The sequence below is a fragment of the Camelus dromedarius genome, chromosome 8 (genome assembly GCF_036321535.1).
Source record: "Camelus dromedarius isolate mCamDro1 chromosome 8, mCamDro1.pat, whole genome shotgun sequence".
Lineage (NCBI taxonomy): Eukaryota > Metazoa > Chordata > Mammalia > Artiodactyla > Camelidae > Camelus > Camelus dromedarius.
In genome coordinates this window covers 74,787,426-74,808,306 of record NC_087443.1, presented here as the reverse complement: position 1 = coordinate 74,808,306, position 20,881 = coordinate 74,787,426, and the positions used below count along the sequence as shown (strand labels likewise).

At 43.7% G+C, this 20,881-nt stretch overlaps 1 protein-coding gene across 10 annotated transcripts in view; it reads right to left on the bottom strand.

Annotated features, from left to right (window-relative positions):
• TACC2 (transforming acidic coiled-coil containing protein 2) overlaps positions 1–20,612 on the bottom strand; it is a 196,703-nt gene extending 176,091 nt beyond the window's left edge. For 3 of the 10 annotated variants that reach the window (XM_031461897.2, XM_031461899.2, XM_031461902.2), the window contains exon 1: positions 20,515–20,612. The gene's annotated coding sequence lies outside the window, so the exon portion shown is untranslated. The remainder of the gene's footprint in view (positions 1–20,514) is intronic. The other 7 variants (XM_031461904.2, XM_031461900.2, XM_064488507.1 and 4 more) reach the window with 3 other exon arrangements.
• Between the last annotated feature and the right edge of the window lie 269 nt (positions 20,613–20,881).

Below are 20,881 nucleotides of genomic sequence, written 5' to 3'. Positions count from 1 at the left end.
GGCTCCTTTCAGAAAAGGCTTATCCAAATGAAAACTGGCCCCTGTGATCTGATTGGCCACACCTAGGGGAGCAGGACAGTCCTGCCCCCGGGAGCAGGGGCGCCATGAGTCACTCGTTCGACCTTACGCTTTGGAGCCGGGGACAAACCTTTCCTTTTAGAAAGGAGTGAAATGCTCAAAGGGCTTCCTATTTGCACCCGGGAAAATTCTGCCGTAAATAATGTGGAAAGACAAAGAAAACTTGGGGAAACATGATGACGCCAGCAGTCTGGCACCTGTTTATGATGTGGTGTGTGCAGAATGTACTTACCCAGGCGTGGCTGGAGTTTCAACAAGTAGAGTTGTAAAAAGCTGCAGGCTTGCCTGGATCCCTGGTAGACAGACCTGCCTGTCCAGGGCGGGGGAAGCCCTGAGGCCCTCAGGTGGGTCTGGAGAAGGGCAGCCCCCAAAGATCCTTTGCCCATCAGCCTCCTTCCTCCTCAGATTCCTCCCATTATTACCAGTCAGCCTCTCTTTTGCATGAATGCAGCCAATTTCAATATTTTTTTAAGTATCAGAAGCTTTGATGCATTCTGCAGAAGCTCCTTACCCCTGACGCAAGGTGCAGACCTTCCAGAGAAACAAGTTAGCATTTCACCAAAGGCACCTTAGCTACCAGTTATCCCGCGAAGCTCAGAGGAATGTCAGGAGCTCCTTGGAGGGGAAAGCTGAATGCAGGGAGGGATCTCAGTGCCCCACTTCTGGTTCAAACAGAGCAGAAGTGTGTACATTTCAAAAGACAATGGATAAGCAAATTGTGATCTCTTCACACAATGGAATATCATTCAGCCATGAAAAAGAATGGAATTCTGACACATATTACAACTTGCATGACCCTCGAAAATATTATGCTAAGTGAAAGAAGCCAGAAACAAAAGGTCACATATTGTGTGATTCTGTTGATATGAAATGTCCAGAAGAGGCAAATCAGAAGAAACAGATAACAGCATTGTGGATGTATTAAACGCCGCTGAATTGCTCACTTTAAAACGGTTAATTTTGTGTTATGTGAATTTCTCAATTTTTTTAAAGTATATGTGCTTCATATTTTGAGGTTCTGCAAAAGCTATTATTTAAAAAAATAAATCTACTACTGGGGTGAAAATGTTTGAAAACCATTGCTTTTGTGTTTATTAACACCAGGTTTCCACACAACTAAGGATTAAAGGGATAAGAAACAAGAACATTTGCCTACTCCCAAAACACCCCCTCTCCAGCCTGCGGCCATCACAAAATCAAAAGAGAGTTCTTCTAGGGGAGAGAATCTTTTTAAGCAAAACATTTTGGATGAGCCAATTGTGAATGAAGAAAGGTCCCAAGCAAGTCTTCAACAGGTGGGCAAACATGGCAAAAGCCCTGACAAAGAGGAGAGAACTGGGGGCTCACTCTGGGGAGAGGGGAGAAGGAGGGGGAGAGGATGGCCAACCCAAATGGCAAGTCCCATGAGGACCTGGAAGATGGGGAAGGCTGTGTACATTTCAGCAATGCAAATTCCCTCCACGAACCACTCCTTCAATCAGCTCTGCAGCCTCATCTCCTGCAGCCACCACTGGCCCCTGGACCAACACTACCATCCATGGTTGCTGGACACTGGGCATCATCACTGACCCTGTCTCACCACTGCCTTCCTGGCCACCACCAGGCACCAGAGGCTGCCACTGCTATTGGGGAAGAGAGTGAACGAATATACAGACTTTTCGGCTTTCATCCCAGGAACTAGTGCTCTGTCTCTTACACAGATAGATTGCCCAGGCACAGGGGTCAGGCCCAGACACTGGGCACCACGGAACCCAGAGTACCCACATTCCTTAGCTGTGACCCCCTTTCCTCAAGGCAGTACTTTGACAGGACCCCAGCATCCGTCCCCATGACTGACTACTGTCTACAGGTGTTCATGGTGGATCAGCTTCCCTCTCTTCGTGCTCTTTTTTACCAAGCTGACAGCAAGCAACTGACCAGGTTTCTAGTTCCCACCACAGATGGCTAAGTGCACGTGCGTGCGAGTTCACTCATCTGTCTCTGGGACAACCTCCCTTCGGAGGCGGGGTAGGGTTGTGACCATGAACCAGACCCCGGAGGCAGACTGCTGCAGTGTGAACACCAACTCCACCATCCACCTGATGTATAAACTCTGGCAAATTATTTAACTTCTTTGAGCTCAGTTTTGCCATCTCTAAAATGGGAATCAAAACAATACATACTTCATGTGACTGTGGTGAGTTAATTTCCATAAAGCTCTTGGAATAGATAAAGCACCAGATAAATTGTTGGCTATTGTATTATTACTGGCAGTGGGTCTCCTTGGAGCCCCCAACAGGCAAATCCTTCAGTGAAACAAGGCTTATGTTTCCTTCTTTTTCATTTTTAAATTAATTTTTAAAATTTTTTTATTGAAGTATAGTTGACTTACAATGTTAGTTTCAGACGTACAGCAAAGCGATTCAGTTATACACATACATATGTATGCATATATTTTCAGATTCTTTTCCATTATAGCTTATTACAAGAAGTTGAATACAGTTCCCTCTGTTATACAGTATGTTGCCTTCTTTTTATCCCTCTGAAAAATCATGAATTCAGATGCTTCTAATTAGAAAAAAATCAGTGCATCTGCTAACTGACTTGTGCACTAATAAAAGCAATGCACATCTTGTGCACAGATGTTGGTGAAGACTATTTATAACATAAGGCTCCATAAGAAGTACATGGTTTCAAGAACTTTGACCAAGCAATTTACACTGAAATATTTGCTGGACAAGTAACACATCCTTTCAGCTCCTGTCCCTCTATACGGCCACTGCTGGGAGTCCAATGTTAATTTAGCTAGAGTCACTCTCTGTCTCTGGACAAATGAAACTGCATTCATTCAAGAATGATTCATAGTTTAGGCTTCTAATTAATTCCAGGTGGCTTGCCACAAGCAAGACTGAATTCACAAAGGTCTCCTCTACCCACTTGTTCTACGTACAGAGTCTAACCAGCCAGCTAAACCTTGTCTCCTGTAGATTAAAATATAAAATTCGTTTTAAAAGATAGTTGTTTGCCCCCAATGTTCATAGCAGCACTATATGCAATAGCCAAGACATGGAAACAACCTAAATGTCCATCAACAGATGACTGGGATAAAGGACCTGTGGTGTATTTATACAACGGAATACTCCTCAGCCATAAAAAAAGAATAAAATAATACCATTTAGAGCAACATGGATGAACTTGGAGATTGTCATTCTAAGTGAAGTAAGCCAGAAAGAGAAAGAAAAATACCATATGAGATCACTTATATGTGGAATCTAAAATAAAAGACAAATGAACTTATTTACAAAACAGAAACAGACTTAACAGACATAGAAAACAAACTTACGGTTACCAGGGGGAAGAGGGTGGGAAGGGATAAATTGGGAGTTCAAGATTTGCAAATGTTAACTAGTATATATAAAACAGATAAACAACAAGTTTCTTCTGTGTAGCACAGTGAACTATATTCAATATCTTGTAGTAACCTATAACGAAAAAGAATATGAAAATGAATATGATGTATGCATATGTATGACTGAAACATTGTGCTGTACACCAGAAACAATTGATGCATTATAAACTGACTATACTTCAATAATTTTAAAAAAGATAGTTGTTTGGGAGAATTTTTATTTTTCAACTGATGTAATGGCGTCACATCATCACAGCTACAAAAGACCAATATAAACCAGGACCGTCTTTGATTCATGAATTTCCTTACTCATCTCCCCCATAAATACTGAGCTCTTTCTGTGTGCCAAGCACTGAGGTGCTCGTGTTCTCTTGCACTTACAGCAAAGTCGTGGGGTAGGGGTTTTCTTTTTTTACGGATGAACAACTGATGCCCAAAGAGGTCAGGTTGTATGGCCAAAGAGAAAGGGTGGAGTCTGGTAGGCCCTGACCCCTGCGTTCGCTGAAGATTCAATGCTGCTGCCTTGGAAGATTTCTGTCGCGAGTTCGAGGGTAACTGACTGCCTTTACTGCTCGCTCCTCTGCTTCTGCAGGAGAGCATGGGGTTTCTAGCTGTTGGCAGCTGAAGCTGGTTGGGACGACTCCAGCTTACAGGATCCCCCTCACTGATCTGAGAAGAAGGCAGAAGGTCCAGGTTTGGGCTGGTGACGAACCACTCTGAGCGGGGCAGCGGAGCAGGGCTGGGTAGCCAGCAGCGCTGCTGAGAGGAGCCAAGAGCATAATTGGGGAAATGGGGCCTGGAGCCAAGTCTGAAAGAGGAGGGGATGGAAGCATGAGAACCAGCCCAGCAGCTAAAATGCACAGAGCAGCATGTGGGTGGAGGACGCGCCTCAGAACCCTGACTGAGTCTGGGCTGATGCCCCATTTTCCTGCTGTGTGCAGTGAGGGAGGTACAAGGAGCTGGGGAATGGAAGACGAGGTCATGCAGGTGTCGTCTGGTCCACGAGAACACATGGGCTCAGACAAGTTTTGCAACCAACCTCCCACTGCCCTGTGAACAGTCTACTGGGATTTGTTGACACATCAGACAATCTCACCAAGTTTTCTATTAAGGATTTTAAATTCTCTATTTTAAAAACTCATTTTTTTTTTGTATATGAGAAAAACGTATGTTTTAAAGGCTGGATATGTTTTGATTCTTCTTCTGCATTGAGTCATTTAGATTGTTGGTGCTGGAAGAACCCTGGGGATTGTCTCCAACACGGATGAGGCAGCTGAGGCCTCGATAGTGAAAATGACTTACCCATCGTCTTGCTACAAGCAAGGGCTGGAACCAGAACTGGTCTCAGATAGGCTTGCTTCCTACAGGCAGGCCTCCCTGACCAGGGCTCTGCAGGCTCTGGTGTCAGCTCCAGACCAGACCAGCAAGATCAGATGAGACTCCCCTTTTCCTGTGTGGCATTGCCCTCTGGGCACAGTGGCCTCCAGCCATCCAGGTCCTGCGTCAGCCAAGGATGTGGGAGGCTCTGACTGCATGAGTCCAGGTTGTCTGTTCACCGGGGATGAGCTCAGGTTCTTCTGACCCAGCAGCTCCTTTGGCTTCTTAACAAGCCGAGACCTCAGCCAGCTGCTGTTCCCACAAATGGCCCCGACGCTCATCCTGGACAGGCAGGTGGCCTCAGCTTCCCCCTCCAGTGGCTGAATTCAGTTGTTCTAACTCCCTACCTTGCACAGCTGAGCACGGAGCTACTTATAGCTCTGTTATCATGTTCCTGTTTTAATATAAACAAACAGCCGTAGCCTGGGAAAGGGATTTATTGAGAGACACTGCCTGCTTTCTGCCCTGGCAGGGGACTTCATGGGCACAGTGGACCTGGCTGCTCCACGGGGCGTGAGTGAGATGACAGCTCTTCCTTCGTATCCTCCCCCTTAGCCCCTTCTCTTCCTCCCTCCCTTGTCTCTGAGGCCACCTAGAAATTTTGGTGCAAAAAGTCCAGTCTTGGAGAACATGAGGATTGGGAGGAACTTAGAAATCACCTGCTCTGGTGCCCCAGAGATCAGACACAAAGCTGACATACCCAGCCCCTGTGCTGGGGAGAGCCAGGTCAGTTATTACGTTATTGTTTCTCACCTCCAAACCCACTATATTCAGATGCTGGGGTAGTCGGAAAACCCCATTTCTGCTTTGCTAACTGTTCCTTGTGAGGCTCTGCCAGGAGGAGGCAGAGGCCAGAAAAGGAAGGAGGAAGCAGAGCACACGCTTCCTGCTTCTGGGAGCATCGCCCCAGGTTCACTGCTTCCCTGCAGCAGCAGCAGCAGTTCCCTCCCAGGGCAGCAGTGGGGGCCAGTTTGCCATTTCCGCAACTCTTACAGAGCTAGCTTCGTAGACATCAGCCCTGGCTCACTGGAAACCCCTCCACAGAGGTCTGAGGTTCCCTTCTATGGGGCCCCTCCTCCAAACGTCTAATTAATAATTCCTCCGTCTCTTTGCTCCCTAAGCCCTAAGTGTGATAACTGCTTTCTGCAGTTGCTAACTTCCATCAGACCTTAGAGTTTGCTTTTTGCCTTTACATTGACCTAAATAACAATTCTTTATATTAAATTCTCACTGTTAAAATAACTGGGACATTTCTGTCTCCTGACTTGACTCTGACTGAAAAGTCCAAGCCTGGGCTTTTCACAGCAAAATTTCTAGGTGGCCTCAGAGACAAGGGAGGGAGGCAAAGAAGAGGCTAAGGGGAGGATACAAAGGAAGAGCTGGGGTCCAAACGTGGGTCATCTTTCTCCTGGTTCAGGACTCTCTGCATTGGAAGCGGTGTGTTCAGTTAAGTGAGTGAGCAAAGCGAGTTCATGCCATCATCAGTTCTCACTTTCTTAAGAAGTTTAGGATTCCCGATCACCGCCAACAACAAACTCTGACCCTGTCATAGCCTGTCATCCAAATGTCAACCTCTGTCACAAGCTATTAGAACTGGGAGGGACTCCAGGTCCAGCCTGTCACACGGCTCGCCAACCTTTTCACACCTCAGCACGCAGAATACGATCACAGTTATACAGCCTCTGATCGGGGACAAGGCTGCTGGAGGGCTCAGCCACTGCTCAGGCCCCATCTGGCCACACCAAGGCTTGAGGGGACTGCGATTCTGGCCCCTGTAACTGTGGCACAGCAGTGAGCCACTGGCCTGCTGTGGAGAAGCGGTGACTAGTCCAAGGCTTTCATTTTACAGGGGATGAACATAAGGCCAGAGAGTTTAAGTAATTGGCTCAAATTTAAAGAGCCTTAGCTGTTGGCTGGAGCATCTCAGCTCTCTTTCATCCTCCAGCAGGCTAGCCTGGGCTCCTTCACAAGCCTAGCGCAGAATTCCCCTCGGGCAGGAACAATCTTAGTTTAGGAAAAGAACTTGATTTAATCTGTTTAGGGGCAAGTATTGGCAGGAGCTGGAGTTCAGTAAACTAAGATAGTCACATTGGTCCCCACGTGAAATGAGAGCACTCGAAGTTTGGTGAGGAGGAAGGTCAGAGAAGAGAACACAGGGTCAGAGGAAGGAATTGGGGGCTGGAGGAGGTGAAGCTGGCCTTTGGTGTGAGGTAGAGAATAAGGTAAAAGGCCGGCAGAACTTCCCCTGAAATGGGGTGACTGAGGACAGCTGAACCGCATGAATGCCAAATGTCATTTTGAAGCTGTTTTCTTTCATTGTGCTGCAAAGCCCTCTTCTCTCCCCCCGTCTTCATGCTACATTCATGAATGCTTTGTGAGTACTTTGTTCTGCTGTGTTTGGTTTTTGGCAGGAATTGGGGGGGGTGCAACTTGAAGAAGGGGCTCATTTCATTCATATTTGGGTCACTGCAATATGGAACAGAGACCACATGAAGTAGGAGCCTGAATGTAAAAAAGACCAGAGTGTGTAAGCCTTTGGGATTCACAGAAATCTGGGGGTGGACATTGGAGACCCACTAGGCATGGATTTGAGCCTAAAAGGCCAGGGAGACCCCAGTTGACGTCTGGGTAAGCATATATTCATAAACTTAAATAAAACCCACAAAACCAAAATTGGGGCTCATACATACTATTTGTACTCTTTTTGAAACTGCTTCCCCCCGCATTTAACAGTAACATATCAAAAACATTCCCCCATCGCTACAATATCATATTCAATAGCTGCAATGGATACTAAGTTATTTCCAGGTTTTTGCTGCCTAAAAGTACATATCTCATTTCTTATAACTTGTCTCTGCCTGGAGTGGTGGAGGAGGTTGTAGGGTGAGGTGGGTGGGGGCTCAGCCTAGACCTGCCCTAGGTTAGATCGAGCAGGAAGGTACTGAAACCAGAGAATTGTATGGGGACTGACTTAGGGGCACAGTCAGGTTGGAGGGATCAGAAGTGCGGGACTGTGCCAGCAGAAGCAGTCAGGGCGGGGAGCAGGCAGAGGGCTGGGTGAGCAAGGACACAGTGTGGCTGGGGGTGGTGGGAAGGGTCGCAGCCCACCTGGGGATAGAGGCTATCTCAGGAAGCATAGAGGATGCCTGTGCCAGGACAGCTTTGCAACCCTGTGCTGCTTTTTAATGGGGAGACCTGGGGTCTCCATTGGCAATCACATCCTAGGAGGCTTGAGACAGGTCTTAAAAGGTCTAGTTCACGAGATGGAATTTTTTTGGGGGGGGACAGAGCCCAGGTACCTTTGGTGTTAATGCTTTCCAAGTTTTGAACCTGGGAATATGCATCTTGTATGGGAAGAGTTATACTGAATCACTGGAAAGTTATTTCTATTGCTCAGTAGTCTAGATCCCACGCATGATTCCATGAGCACTGGACTGAGGGCTCTGGACAATAGTGACCACCACGAGGCATAGGTTGGACAATGGCCAGTGGTAAGGCCTGAGGACCAACAAGGACAATCCAGCTAACTATGGACCATCAGCTTAGACTGAGCTGCAGGCCTTTACTCAAGGGCCAACCACAATTTGCCTTGTTCTGGGACTACACTGAATCAGCATCCTCTCTCATTTTCATGGCTGATGAGTGGTTGCCATCAGTTAGCCAGCCCACAGCTGACCACAGACACATAAGGGGATGACAGCTGAGACCAGCCCAAATTGCCAATCCACAGAATTAGGTGGTTATTGTAAATCACCAAATTTCGGGGTGCTTTATTACAGGGCAAAAGTAATATAAGATTTCCCCTGGAGGGTCCATTTAACTTTCCTTTCTACCTGACTCTGACTAGCCATCTTGAAGATCTTGAAGATATCACAAAAGATGCCATGTAAGGGAGGATTGACGGATGATGGATCAAATCCCCCTCCAGCGGTGAGATGACAACCTACAAGAAAGGCCCCTTGATGGGTGACTACTAGCGTCACCTTGGTCTATGCCAGACTGAGTGTCATCGCCCTGAGGATGATGCTCTGAGCATCCCACTGTTACAAACCATGCATAGACCCTCAGCCCAAAATGGAAACATGAAGGTTCATATTGATTTGCAGAAAGGGGTTTCTTTTTTTTCCCTCCTAAAACAGATATTTGATGATACATTTAGATATAAGGTTCCCCTTACTCGCAATTTCCATATAGCCCTTCTCTGCAGACTGGATATTGGTCTTATGAAAACAAGCTGTTGAAATCCTCAAAAAATTCAGACATGAGTTTGAATCCGACAGCTGAACTGTGCTGTCACTTCTGGAAATCAAATACAGCATCAACCTAACTGGGAACTCTGGGCTAAGGGGTGGGTGGAGGGAGGGTGTAACGAGGGGTGGGAAGTCTGTTTCAATGCAAACAACACAGCGATCTTGAGTATAGATGGCATATTGGTGCCAGTCACATCAGAGCCAAAGATATTAACCCGGATGAGTCATATGCAAGAGCTGAGTTAAGAAATTGAAGATATTTGCTTTCTATATGACATAATAAGACTTTGCAAATGCAATTATTAGGCTTTACAAAGAGTTTTGGTGAACATCAGGCAATTTTCTCATGTAAAATAGAAAATAGCTTTTTAAAACCTGTTCCTCAGACAAGATTATTTTAAATTTATCTTTAAAAAATTGATAATAATAGTTATTATATAATTTAAAAATCCTCATAAAGAAGACTTTGTTCAGTACTATTCTTTTCAGCAAGAACAAGAACAACTTAATCATATTTTCCTATTTTTAAGTTAGCTTTGGGGGTAGCTGAAAACAAGAGAGGTGTCCTAGCCACCTGCCTTCCATATTTCCTCCCCAAACGATATAAAACAATGAGAAGGAGCAAGAAAATGTATGTAAAAGCCCAGAGAAGTTTAAGCACTCTTCAAAATAACTGTGAATAAAAAGAGAAGTCAGGTAGCCCCAGAGCACAGTTTCTCATGCTCCCACCCTCACCCCAGCACAGAGCTTTGTGGGAAGCACAGACAGACCTAGTACCCTAGCGATGAACTAAAAATTCACATTTTAAGGCAAGATAAGAAAAGTTTGACCATAAAAATTTTCTCCACCCATTTGGGCCTCCTCCCGCCCCTCCAGTGTGCACTATGCACCTGCTTTATGCATTAACCAGACTCCCCAGAGGCAGAAATGCCTGCTCAGCCCAAAAGATCAATTTTTCTCCTGGCACCAGCCATGTAACTCCTTGGAAGATAACATTCCTTTCTCAATCCTGTAGGGGTCACGTCGACCCACCGCTCACCTTGTACGTGCAGACATCTTTGGTGAACTTTATGTACAATGCTGATACATCACACCCCTTAAAGACAGCAACTGGTGCAGAACAGACCGGTCAGACAACCTGGGGAGATTCTGGGTGGCACCTAATGGAAGTTCTTAGCCTGAATACTTCCTTAGGACCTTACGAATGTTACTAGCTATATTACTTGTATTCTGCCTATTTTATGAGATCATTGTTTCTTGCATTTCCAAACATGTGACTGATCCTCACATAAAATTAATGACTAAGCACCTTGAAACAATCGATCAAATATATAGCCCTGTAAGGTCAATGACTGTAATAGTGTAACTCTAGACATAGGAAGAAGCGCAAGAGGCAACTGTTTCCTGGATCACAGCAGACTAGCAAGGCAGGTGGCCCAGAGGCTTTGGGCTACTGCTAACAGGGCCTAGTCCAGTAATAGCACAGTGAGTGGTCTACCAACAAAACCCTCGCCCGTCCTGGGAATGAGCATTCCCAGTGCGATGGGACAATTAGTCACGGAACGCCTTCCAAACTTTGGTTGAAATTAAGACCAAAAGGGAAGGGATGCAAAATAAAGACTGTTGCCACCATCCAGTCTACAAGAATCAAGTCATCATTCACTGCAGTCGCTGATCCACAATACACCCTGAAAGGAATTCAAGGCAAAGATCAGGATGAGGTGCTCTGCGCTCTGGGAAAACTGACAGACGAGGCCTTTGGATAGTTAGATACTTTCAGGAGAAATATGTATGAACCTGGATTCTTGCATCTTCCCATACTTAGAAAAGCACTAAAACCATTAACTAAGATATCTGTTTCTTGTGGCTGGCAGCCGACTTCTACTGAAACGTGTGCTTGATCACAATAACATGTACCCCTGCTCCGAAATCACACATATATTGGACTCCCTGTTCACCTCTTTGGAACAGTTCTCAGGGCGCTCTGAGAGGCTGTCTCCCGGGTTATAATCCTCAATTTGCCTGGAACAAAAATTTCCACTTCTTTCTCTGATTGACTATTGATGAATATTTTTTGTCGATACTAGAAAAGCGGTGGAAAAGACAGAAGAAGGGAGCCTACGCTGATCTAAAATTATTGTCAGAACGATGAAGTCCACCCTGAGTCAGAAAATACCGAAGTGTCTGAGCCGGTCTGGGCGAGGGCTGCAGGGGAGCGGCGTCAAAGCACAGGGCGTTTAAAGAGACAGGCACCACGTAAAACGGTAGTCTTCAAAAGGCACTGCTCTGGGGAAGGGGGGATAAAAGCAAAAGCTATAGAAGAAACACTGTGACAACTGGGTGTTCAATGGGGAAAAGAAGGAAAAAAGAGAAAATTTAGAGTCCGACAAGAAAAGGAGAGAAACACAAAATCAGAGAACTCACAAAACCGCCCCACCCTATTACACCAAACATAGATGCCCTATGGACAGAACAGGGCACTATTAACCTAGGAATCCTGGAGAGCATCCCAAGGCTATACAAATGGACAAGAGGAAGGTCAGCAAACCCGTACAGAGCTATTGCCAATAATAGTAATAATCATCATCATCATCATCATCATCATCATCATCATCATCAGGAGACATTTCACACATATCACCTGAGGAAAACCTTTCCCACACCCTAAAGACAGCGAGGAAGTAGAACAAAACTGTGAGTCAATACACCAAACAGAACTCAATATTCTCAAATAAGCATCTGAGTATATGCAAAACATCTTGACTCAAATTTAAAAATGCAGTAAACAAAAATCAGGGAGGAATGAAAAGACTGTTGATTGGACTCAGGAAAGAAACAGAAAACAGCTAAATAACCTCAGAAATAAATAAATCACAAGGCACCCAAGAGAGAATAGACTCAAATAAATATTTAATAAAACACATTGAAGAAAGTCAGGAAAATGAGGAAGAGAATGAGAAATGACATAAGAAAGAAGCAAATCGGGTCAAAGAGAAAATACTGAAATGGGAAACGAAGAGGAGTAATATCCCTATTATTGTCCCTGAAATAAAAATAAAACAAGGGAACAGAGTGAATATTTAAAACTTTGATCCAAGAAAACTTTTCAGAAAAAGAAAATACCTGAATCTACACATTGAAAAGGATAAATACTTGCAAAAATTTACACAGAACAATCAATTCCAAAACATATCCTAGTAAACCATAGATTTCAAAGATAAAAGATAAAATTCTCATGACCTCCGGAAAGAAACAGCAAATAATTTTCAAAGACAAAATAATTAGACTAGTATCATATTTTAAAAAATCAATACAGAAAGCAAAGTAACAATGGAGCAGCGTTAAAAAGAAAACAAAAAACTCCATGAACTAAAGTGTGAATGAAGGATTTTATATCCAGCCAAGCTATTCTTCGTATATCAAGGCTAGAGAAAAACAATTTTCAACATATAATAACTTACTGAATTCTGCTTCCAATCAGATTCCATCCCAGGCAATCTACTAGAGGGTGTATCTCATCTAACCAAGTGATGACTGAGAAAACTGTAGCAAAAGGACTGGTGATGAGGATTTTAAAATATGTAAATGTTCATCTAAGACTAAAACAAAGGTGGAAGGGCAAAGATGGAAGACTAATGTACAAATATTATTTGATTTAACAAAGTAGAAATGATGCATCTAAAAAAATGGAAGAAGACAGAGAGGGAAAAAAGAAACCAGAACAAGCTCTTTGTTAAGGGCAAGAGTGGGTGTTAAAGGCTGTTGGGGAGGGGGGCCTCTGATACACTAGATAGTGAAAAATTAAATAAGAAAACAGGAATGTGTTTAAAGCAGGGGTCAGAGGAAAATTCATTACACTAAACATATTTATCAGTGAAAATGTAATGAAGGAACTAATGAATTAAAATCCCAAGTCAAAAATCTAGGAAAGGAAAAACTAAATAAACTAAGGAAAGTACAGAGAAGAAAAATAATACAGATGAAAGCAGAAATTAATGAAGTAAAGAACAGGAAAATAAGCAATCTAATGGAACAAATCAAAATTGTAGTTCTTTAACAATTCACAAAATAGAAAATTACTAGCTAACTTGATCAAGAAGAGAAAGAGAGAAAGCATGAATGCACGCACACACACACACACAAAAATGACAAGAGGGAAATAACCAGTGTAACAGAAGAAATTGTAAAAATTATGAGACTGCTTTGCATACCTCTTTGCAAATTAAAAAAAAAATGCATGAAATGGATAATTTCCTAGGGAAATTCAAGTTACCAAAATTGATTTATTAGAGTAGAAAAGTTTAACATACTAATTTTCCATACCAGAAAATAAATTTATGAAGAGCTATACTACAAAAAAGCACAAGGTTCAGTTGATTTCACAGGAGAATTCTACCAAAACCAAAGATCAGATAGTCCCCATGTCTATAAATTACTCCAGAGCATTGCAAAGGCAGAAAAAGCTCTAAATTGTTTTATGAAAAATAATACTGATTCCTAAACCTGGTAAAGATGGCAACAAATAAAGATGGATTACTGTATGAGTGATGTAGATCATTATCACTCATGAATATTGATGCAAAAATCTTTCTAAAAATATACTAGCAAAAAAATTCTAGCACCACATTCAGAAAATAACATACCGCAGACAAGTGAGATATCCAGGAATTGATCAAAAAGAATTATTTCAATGGATTGAAAATATATTAATTTCCATTACTTTGTAATGATATCCCTCCTTCCCTCAATAAACCTCATTGGTCACCTTTTAAGAATTCTAGGTAATCAGGAAATGTAAATAATCAAGCATAGAACCTGATTGTATTTCAGGATATCCAAATAATTGAGGATAGGAACTTCTTTATTAAAAAATCACAACTAATAAATGAAGAAAGAATAATAGAATTACAAAATCATCATTTTGCAAACCTTAATGAAATAATAGATGCAGTAGGGTGGGGTATAAAAAAAGAAATAATAGATGTAGATAATCTTCAATGCAAACAGCATTAAGTGAAAAGCTGATGGGGAACTTTATATAGGATGAGAATATCTGAACTCAATCAATTAATCTTAATACAGCAATAAAAGAGACCACTAGACGTTAAATTTCACCTGGTGTGATGCTGTGGGATGTATAAAGCATCACCTGTGAAGTATCCTTGCCAACATAAAAAGGCATCTGATCAAGCCTCTACATCTAGGGATCTAAGTATCACTTTACAGGAAATATAGGGAATAGAGAAATGTCACCGCTGGGATGCTAACAGCAAAGTCCAAAGAGTGGGAAATTCTACAGGAAAATGACCCAATTTCCTTAACAAATAATTGCAAGGGAAGGACAGAGGACGAGAGAGAGAGGAATCTCTGTGTTTAGAGATTAAAACTGCATAAGAGCACGTTTAACTGGCTTCTTCAATGGCGGGCCTTCCCCATCTATATGATAAAGGGGGCCAAAACTCAAGCAGAAAGTTGTACTTTTGCTAAGTTGAAGAAACAAAGTTTGAGCCTACCAGAGAGGCTGGAATTGAGGGTGGAAGCTCATAAAGTAAGGAGCCACAGAAGAGGAGCCCCCAAATTTGCACACAAACTCCCCTCAAATCTCTAGCTGATTCCTAAAATGCACATCCTCAGGGTGAGCGCCAAAGAGCTCAAGAAAAAACAGTGGCTGGAAGTTGAAAAATCTGAGAAATGGTTTGACAGCTGCCCAGTGCCAAGAGGTTGTTTGGAGATCAAATCCCATGGAATTAGATGGACCTGGTAGATACCCCAAGTTTCACATTGACACCCTGGAAGAATCATACCCTAAGAATAAGGATACTATTTCAAGACTAAGGATTATGCCCTAGGACTAAGGGCTAAATCAAAATAGACCTACCTTAATAAGGTCTAAAACTTAGCTTCCATATGATCAAAGCAATCTCCAAGTAATTTAACTGCTTATAGAAGAAAATACAGTAGTATTTGGAGGAAGAGAACAGAATCCAATATCTACACATATCACTAAAATATCCAATATCCAATGACAGACTACTAGCTATGTGAAGAAACAGGAAAAGAGGACCTACAATCAAGAGGGGAAACAATCAAAATAAAGTAGACTCAGATGACCTAGAAGTTGGAACTAGTAGACAAGGACTTAAAAATTAACTCTTATAATGAAGACAAAATTAATTTACAGAAAAAGACAGATATAATGGTGGAAGACATAGGAAATTTCTGGAGGACATATACAGAGGAGGATATAGAAAAGCTATGGAATTTGGGGTCGAGGGTGTAGAACAGAAAAGTGCCTTAAGAGATACATCAATCCAAAGCAGTTTATGGTTTCTGTTGGGATCCTGATTGAAACAAACCAACTGAAAAAATGAAGACAATCAATGATATTTGAGTACTGACAGGATTTCTAATATTAAGGAATGATTATAATTCTTCATAAACTTTTTTAGGTATGATAATAATATTATGGTTATACACATATAAAAAAGAGTCCTCATCTTTTAGAGATACGTATTACTGATTAAATGATGGCATGATTTACTTTAAAACAGTATCACAGTTGGAGGAGAGGGTAGATATTAGTGAAAAGTAGATTAATAAATGAAATAAGATTTTCCATAGGTAGATAATTATTGAAACTAGTAATGGGTATATGAGGATTATTGTAATAGTCTCTCTACTTTTGTGCATGCTTGAAAAGTCCATAATAAAAGATGAGAGAGGGAAAGGAGAGAGAGAGTGGGAGGGAGGAAACGAAATCCTCCCTCCTTTGCGTGTGTCTAGGGTCCACTCCAGTTCTCGAGCCAGTCGTGGCTGAGCCAGTCTCTGCCCTGTCAGTGGTGAACTTCAGAATGAGGTCATCCCTTCCTAAGCATGGGTCAAGGTGGTCTGCCAGTGGTTTGGGCTACTTTGATTTGCATTTTCCAAACCAAATTTCCTCGTCAAACTTTAGATGTGGGACCCAGTGTCTCCAATGGACCTCTAAGTTCAAGTGTTGCTTCCCAAGCCCTAGTTCAGCCTTTCCCTCCCATCTATGTTGGTTTGGCTCCTGGTACTTTGCGCCTGGCTGAGGACTGATCTTGCCATGTATAAACACAGCTCCCGAAGGATAACTTCCTGAATTTCCTACTACTGGGGTCTGCCCCTCCAGCCAGAAGCTCTGGTACCAACAATTGTTCATGGGCTTTGTTCCTTCTCTGTCTAGTTGCTTCTCCAACATTGGCATCTGTAGTTGGGTCATTTCCCCCAAACCCATTGACCAAGATAGGTTAACCTGAATCTCTTTGTTTATGCTAAATGAGGAGAAGCCATTTGCAGTTTCAATCTTTTGTGAGTTCTGGGCCGGCTGGTGTTGGGGGAGAAGGAAGCACATCCAGCAAATGCTGAATGTGAAGCTTCCACCAGGTGATGCAAACAATAACCGCACCAAATGTTCTTCAAAGAACTGGAACACATAAGAGGATGATCTTGTGACTGCCCAGGATTCAGGAGTTCGTTGTCTCATCTGTTTGCTATGAAATAGGAGATGCAAAATACCTTCGTCAGGTCCTAACTTGAACCTCAATATGTTTCAGCAGAAGCAGAGTCTCAGGAATGATTTTTTGAATGCCCTAAAGTGAATACAGAGCCATGGTTTTTAAGCTCATAGAATTACCTACAAAATTATGTCCCCTCCAAATAAAAAACTTGGCTCCGTTTAGAAGTGACCACTACAGCTTCACCTACATCCAAACCCTTCACCATCCTGTCACACAAAAGGAGCACAACCAGAAAGAAATCATCTTTCATGGTCCAGGTCTTGCAACTGAGGATTTGCTAAGGATCAAAGGCAACTACTCTGAGGGGGGTTGGTCATTGGTAGAGCCTGGACATTTCTGTGGAACCCCAGAATATTGAGATACAACCAGTTTTAGTCATTCTGGAACTCTACACAGATGTAAGCAGCTTGACTACACAAAGTTAGCTCTCTCTGCTAGAGCAACGGCTGCCTCTGTCGCTGGGTTTAATCTCTTTATAATTCTTTGGCACCAATTCTGGCACGGGACTCAGCCAAGGCTGTTCCCTGACTTGAGTGTGGAGCAGAATTTCCCCTTTTTAGGTCACAAACTCAGAGCGCTCACTCATCCCAGTGACTCTCTCTCCTGTGTCAATTTTTAACACCTTCATTAGCAACATTTATGAAACGTTGGCAAAGTGGCAACTCTTCCGAGCCGCTCCTGCTATACACGGGCATTGCCCAAGACTGAAACACATGCGCAAACCTGCCTACCAGGCTAGGATTATAAAAAAACATTGGTATCCACCTCTTGTGAACATAGCTCAGTTAAGAATCCTAGCATTCAGTGACCCTCAAAGTGTGCAGATAAGCCCTCAATGGGTCTTTTTCCTGCATTAGCGTTCTGGTCAGTGTCCGGCTGCTTGTTTGCTGTCTCACCACATGCAGCATTGGTCCCCAAATCCTGCCTTTGGCGTTGGGGTGAGACGTCCTGTGCTGAGATAGACAATTTCACTTGGGCTTCAAAGCTCTTTGGGAATCAAAGTATTGGACCGGAGTGAGCATCATAGTGAGTTTGGTTCTCTGCTGGACAGTTTGCCACCACCTGGTCAATTACATTTGTCCTGGCTCTCTCCCTGCCCTATTAGCCACCTGGTGCTGTCCCCTACCAGCCGCATGCCCCTGGCCATTAAGTCCACATCCTTGCATGCAGTTAGTAGAATCCACCATTTAACCCAGCTTCCACTGCTCCACTCCCATGAAGTCCCACTCTTGAGCAGGCAACTTCTGATGGCCTGCCTTTGTCCTTTGCTCTGAAAACGGCTCTTCCATTATTTTCTCCTCACTGCCACCTCACCCCCACCGACTGAGCAGTCTTGGCCCACCACACCAACCCACCTCCTAGAGATTGCTAATTGGACTAGGGCTTAATACTCGCTTCAGCTGGGCCAAGCAGATTTTCTCTCTTGCTGTTTGACAGGGGCCTTTGAAGTCAGTGACAGGCCACAGGGCCAATGAGCAATGGGGGTTCGGATCCAGGCCAGAGAACCCCAGAGTCTGTGCGTGCTGACCTGAGGGAGGAGCGGGACCAGGAGCCCAGCAGAGACCAGTCCATCCTCAGACTGGAATGAAGCAGGTGGTAGCTGGGAACTTTACAACCCAGAGCTATGTCTTTGCCACCAGTCTCAACCAATCCCGTCCCTTTTTGAAAGTTTCTATTTCTGACAACAAAACGACCCTGGATTGAAAACACACTCAAAAGCTGCTCATGACCTTTACACTGTGGCCTCTTCTCAGCCTTCCTCCTCCTTCAGCATTTCGACAGCACCTGACCCTGTCACCCCTACCCTCCTCTACAAACTCTCCCACTTAGGACTTTTTTAAAAGGTGCTAAATCTTGTTCTCTTCTTCCTTCTCCAGTGTTCCTCTTCCCCTCTTTGTAAAGCCACTTAATGAGATTCAGGATTCAGTCTTCCAGCCTGGTCTTCTCCTAGGAAGATTCCATATGGGTTCTCATAACTTCATTTCTTGAGTTCAGGCAGAAGGCTCTAAATCTGGATGCCAGCCTTAACTTCTCCCTCCCACCCCCATCGCATTTTTAACTCTCTGATAAATATCTCTACTCGAATGACTCACAGTCACTCAACCTCTTGAAATGCACATTTGATATCTTTCTCCTTCAACTCAACCCCTCTCCTGACTTTCCCATTCCCACTGAGAGGACTGTGTCCATTTAGCGCTATCCCCTGGGACTCTAGGTAATTCTGCACCACAGGGTGTTTGCTTGATTAGCATCTGCCTCCCCACCAGCCCAGGAGCTCCCTGAGGGCCTAGATTGTGTGACTGTGATGTAAACTCTTTTCTCCTTCCCTCAAGAACTCCCAGGGTCTGGTACCCAGGATCACTTAAATGTTTGCTGAATACACTGAAGGAATAGCTGATTATCTTTTATTTTTCCCTCTGCTTCGTTCCTCTTTTCTCTCCAATATCTACCCATGGAGCCCTCTGAACTCTCCTTCCAGTGTCTCTTTCCCTGTGCCCTTCTCTTCCCTAATCCCTGCGCTTCTGGGCCAGATCCTTATTGCTACCCAGTACAACTCCTGCAGAAGCGAACTGGTCTCCCTGGTTGCAACAGAAACTTGACAAGTGGAATTCCGGGAATATGGTGGCAGCAGAGTTTTAAGATCTTCCCAAATCCCCTCGTATAAACAGACAGAGCAACTAGATAGAAAAACCGAAAACCTGCAGACATTTACAACAAAACCGGATAATAAGGTTTCCCCCGAACTTCAACCACCAACAGCTACAAGACCCACCTGGTTTCATCTTCCATGCAGGAAGAAGCAGAACTGAGAGCAGGATGACCCCAAAAGAGCCAACAGGGATTCCCTGAAAGGATGGGGGGGGGCAATGTGGAAGCAGCAGCTAACACTGGGAGGAGTTTTGCCCCCTCTATACACGCATAATGCAGGTGTTACACACTAGGTTGTGCACGGTGTAAGTGGGATGAAGAACTTCAGTCTGTGCATTTCTGTTGCTTGGAGATAGGACACACAGACTCACACACAAACACACATACACACTCACACTCTGCTATGTTTAACTGAACTGTTGGATTCTCTCATGAGGCTTAAAATTCTGCCTCGCTTCAGTGTGATCTGACGACTCCCTTATAAGTGACACCACGTCAAACTCAGAAACACACAGCTTTTGTTGAGATCACATGGCAGCTCAAGCTGGCAGCCACAGCGTCAGAAACAGGTCTGAAAAGGTACTTGTGTGAGTCTAGAGAAACACTGTGCATACAGGTCAAAATCAACACTGTCGCCAGTTTTAAAATAACTTTTCCCTACAAAGTCTTGGTGCATTAGGCCTTCAGGGCTCTCTTAAATCATCACTCCACAGGATCATAAATACTTGAAAACCCAATTTGCCATGGGCAGAATCGTAACAAAAGCCAGAAGAAATTTCAGTAACCACCTAGCCCAATCCTTGTTTTAGAAAGGAAGAGAATAAGGTCTAGGTTAATGAGGACTTATCCTACCAAAAGCAGCTGGTAACTTATTGGAAAGAAAAAACACAGTTCATGTGGCTCAGGAGACAATCAGAGGGGGCAAATAAGAAAACACAGGTGGGCCTTCAATTTCTCTTTATAAGGGAAAAGAAAGGAAGGGAAGGAAGGAAGGAAGGAAGAGTGAGAGAGAAAGAAAGAAAGAGAGAGAGAGAGAGAAAGAAAGAAAGAGAAAGAAAGAAAGAAAGAAAGAAAGAAAGAAAGAAAGAAAGAAAGAAAGAAAGAAAGAAAGAAAGAAAGAAAGAAAGAAAGAAAGAAAGAAAGAAAGAAAAGAAAGTGCATTTATGCTCTAAACTCAGTAGCCAAGCCATACATTGCTCAAAGGATTAAAGCTATCAATCTGAGACTTACTTACCCAGTATCCTTTTAGCATGAAGAGCAGAGAAGGGGGGAAAGGTCCTCTCTTCCTGATGTTCCGACTTTTCAGCACTGCCCTCCGCCTGCGGTCTGTCTTCCCCAGGATCACATGGAAATGTTCTATAAATGTGCGTTGGCTTAAGGTTGGGAACGCTGGCCTGGGAGGCAGCAGTGTGTAAGCAATCTGACCCGGGCCAGGCGGCAGCTTTCCAGAAGGCTCTGCAGCCCAGAGAGAGGGCGACAAGGGGCGGAGAGCTGGCAGGTACGGGAAGCCTGCAGCATTCTGTTTTTTTCACTCTACATTTATCTGGGATCTGAAGCCAGTCTCAGCTGCCCCAGGCTGCACTTTAATTTACTTGGGGGCA